General features: G+C 43.8%; 1 long non-coding RNA gene across 1 annotated transcript; it reads left to right on the top strand.

Moving 5' to 3' along the window:
• LOC107656506 (uncharacterized) lies at nucleotides 1-976 on the top strand. Its single transcript, XR_001630578.1, has 3 exons — nucleotides 1-37; nucleotides 673-761; nucleotides 946-976. It is a non-coding gene; the product is annotated as an uncharacterized LOC107656506 (long non-coding RNA).
• The last annotated feature ends 3,065 nt before the right edge of the window (nucleotides 977-4,041 follow it).

Consider the following 4,041-nt stretch of genomic DNA (forward strand, 5'->3'; position numbering starts at 1 on the left):
GTTGTTCAGTTTTGAGTTCGCTGGAAAATCATACTGTGTAAGTGCACAGTATAGTAATTGTACTTTTATTATGCCTAGACTATATGGTAATATTATTTATGGTTGATAGGGTTAAAATTTAGTTTCTTTGTTATTGGCATTCTGTTTTCTCATGAGGTATGCATACTATACTAAGGTACTGTGGGGAAAAAATGCTTACAATTGTTTAAAAAATTATTTTAGGACTGAATACACCACTCTTGCGTTCACCTGCATCTCTCACAGGAAGCGTGCGCTCGTTCAGTTTTCAACTCCATTCAGAATCTTAGAGTAAGTGTGCATTCACTAGTTTACAGATGTTACTTTCATTTGATTTATTTGCTGTATGGTACACTATTTTTGCTATGTGGTAATTGTGTTCTTTGTTTCGATAAATTAGTACTAGTATCAGTGAACATCATAATAATGTTAATAATGTAGTTTGTGTAAACAGCATGCTTACTTTGTATTTCAGATGTGAGAATAACAGTGCAAAAGAACCTGTTGCAAAGAGAGCCAAAGCAAAGCAGCCCACTCGGTCATGGAAATGGAGATAGTTTCTTTGTTATTGGCATTCTGTTTTCTCATGAAGTATGCATACTATAATGTACTGTGGGAAAAAAATGCTAACGATTGTTTATAAAATTATTTTAGGACTGAATACACCACTCTTGCCTTCACCTGCATCTCTCACAGGAAGGGGACGCTCATTCAGTTTTCAACTCCAATCAGAATCTTATAGGGTAAGTGCATTCACTATTTTACAGATGTTTCTTTCATTTGATTTATTTGCTGTATGGTAAACTATGTTTCCTATGTGGTAATTGAGTTTTTTGTTTCGATAAATTAGTACTAGTATCAGTGAACATCACAATAATGTTAATAATGTAGTTTGTGTAAACAGCATGCTTACTTTTTTTATTTCAGATGTGAGAATAACAGTGTAAAAGAACCTGTTGCAAAGAGAGCCAAAGCAAAGCAGCCCACTTGGTCATGGAAACCAGAGTCTGATGTTGACATGTTCCACAGGCTCTGAGATTCCTGCCTGCACAGGAACCTGGACCACAGCTAAGACCATGCGATGCATACACTCCCATGAGTCTCTTCAAAATGTTGTTCAAGTTTCCTGCTGTTTTGGATATTGCACCCATGATGTCTTGACTCTTGTGTTGTTGTTTATTTTTTTGTTCCTAATAAACTGTTTAACTGCACTCGCAAGTGAATCTAAAGTTATTTTATGTGATAGTTATATATATTCTAAATAAACTACAAACAAAAAATATATACATTTATTTTTTCCTTACATTCGTTCTTGTAGCAATTCCCTCTCAGTCTAAAAGAAATGTATATACGGCGCCGCAGACGGCAGCCTCAGTGTTTGGCTCTCTAGTGTTTGTACTGTTTTTGTTAGTTTTTCCTGTTTTTTGTTTCTCAAACACGATCAGTTTTACCAGGGATGAGCTGCTGAACATTCGGCATTTCCCAAAATGCAATAAATCCATGACACATTTTTTTTTTCAAAATTCAATAAATCCATTGAATCAATATAAAATTAATTTTTCATATTGAAACTGTTGAAAATACACAACATAGTAAGTTGATCCACATATGACAGCCTCTCTGTCACAAATTCAGCCTCTGTGGCTCCCTCCGATCACCACCAGAGGGAACCATCACCGGAGTACTGAGCGATCCCTTCAGACTCCAATTCCCACAATTCCCACTGCCAGAGACTAATCACCTGCACAGGTGTTTCCTATTGCCTATTTAAACTGTGCCTTCCCTGCCTTCCCTGCGAAGTCTTGTTTTGCCTTGCAGACATCTCTGAGCGTTTTTCCCTGTGTTGAATACCTGTTGATTACCTGGACTGTTTACCCGTTTACGATTGCTTGCTGCCTACCTATTCTGACCCTGCCTGCCTTGTTGATTCATGCCATTGATTGTCTGCCGCCTGCCTCGACCCTAATTACGAACACTGTTTACGATTCTGCCCAGCCTTCATTGTGTCTGACGCCAGTTAACGATTTATGCCTGTATGACCTGCCTTGTGAACTAATAAAGCTGCACATGGATCCTAACGCCACTGCCTCTCTGTTACAATTGTATTGTGTATAAATGTTCTACAGTCTATACACAGTATTAAGTTCAATTACATAAGAAGTAACTGTAATTAAATTAGGAAGACCCCAGCGTCGTCTGCCTCTGCGGGGCTCTGTCACAAATTCAGCCTCATGTGGCTCCCTCCGGTCACCACCAGAGGGAACCATCACCAGAATACTGAGCGACGCTTTCGGACTCCAATTCCCACAATGCCCCATGCCAGAGACTAATCACCTGCACAGGTGTTTCCTATTGCCCGGTCTATTTAAACTGTGCCTTCCCTGCTCTCATTGCGAAGTCTTGTTTTGCCTTGCAGACATTTCTGAGCGGTTTCCCTGTGTTGATTATCTGTTGATTACCTGGACTGTTTACCCGTTTACGATTGCTTGCTGCCTACCTATTCTGACCCTGCCTGCCTTGTTGATTCATGCCATTGTTTGTCTGCCGCCTGCCTCGACCCTGATTACGAACAGTGTTTACGATTCTGCCCAGCCTACGTTGTGTCTGATGCCAGTTAACGATTTATGCCTGTATGACCTGCCTTGTGAACTAATAAAGCTGCACATGGATTCTAATGCCACTGCCTCTTTGTTACAGAAGACTTCGCCAGAAATTGATCCAGCAGCGTTCTATCACTTCACCACAGAGGTATCTGCTCAAGCATCGGTTCTGGCCACACACCAGCAGCAACTAAGCCGACTTACCTCGCTAACGGAGGAGATGGTAAAGACCTTGCAAGCCCTTCGTCTGCAAGCACCCGAAGCTCCCGCCCCTCCTTCGAATCCACCGCTTCAAGCCCCGGTTGCACCTACCTCCACCGCCAGCCCTCGTCTGGCGTTCCCTGAGAAGTTTGATGGCTCACCCTCAAAATGTAAGGGTTTCTTACTCCAATGTTCCATGTTTGTTCACCAACAACCCATTTTGTATTCCACAGACGATGGTCGCATCACATTTGTCTGTTCGCTTCTCACTGGAAGGGCATTGGAGTGGGCTACCGCGGTGTGGAATGAGAATCAGACTATTTTCCCTTCCTTCTCGGCCTTCATCCAGCGGGTTAAGGAGGTGTTAGAACATCCCGCTGATGGAAAGGAGGCGGGTGAACAGCTGTTATCGTTACGCCAGGGCAGAGGTTCGGCGTCAGATTACGCTCTCTCATTCCGCACTCTCGCTGCACAAACAGGGTGGCTGGAGGATCCTCTCAAACTACACTTCTGCAGAGGTCTGAGCATGGATCTGCAGTCTGAATTAGCCTGTCGAGACGAGGGGAGATCCTTGAATCAATTAATTGAACTGGCCATTGGGATTGACAACCTCCTTTGCTCTCGTCGTCAGACTTCAGACTCGGCGGCTCCATCGCCACTTCCTGATGCGGAACCCATGCGGATCGGCTTTACTCATCTCAGAGCTCAGAGGAGAGAGAGGCGCATTCGCCAGAATCTGTGCCTATACTGCGGACTATCTGGACACATGAGAGCTTCCTGTCCCACTCGTCCACCTCGCAATCTTTCTGCGGTGAGTTCGAATTCCAGTACTTCCACTGCTTTAGAAATTCCAGTCACCTTAAAAATTAATGGGCAGATCACTGAGGCCATGGCTTTGATTGACTCAGGGGCTGCAGGAAATTTCATTGACGCTAGTTTTGCCAGTTTTGCCAATATTCCTCTTGTTCCCTGTACGTCTCATTTGGCAGTGGCAGCGCTAGATGGCTGCCCGCTCTGCCCGCTGCAAATTCAATTCACTACCACGGACCTTCAATTATGCACTGGAGCTCTTCACACCGAACTCATCCGCCTCTTCGTATTTCAATCTCCACGAACACCTATCATTCTGGGACTGCCTTGGCTAGAGAAGCACAACCCCTCTATCTCATGGTCCGAGGGACAGATTACACAGTGGTCAGAGTCCTGCCGTCAGAATTGTCTC

The sequence above is a fragment of the Sinocyclocheilus anshuiensis genome, unplaced genomic scaffold (assembly GCF_001515605.1).
Source record: "Sinocyclocheilus anshuiensis isolate Anshui unplaced genomic scaffold, SAMN03320099.WGS_v1.1 scaffold2883, whole genome shotgun sequence".
In the NCBI taxonomy this organism is placed as follows: domain Eukaryota; kingdom Metazoa; phylum Chordata; class Actinopteri; order Cypriniformes; family Cyprinidae; genus Sinocyclocheilus; species Sinocyclocheilus anshuiensis.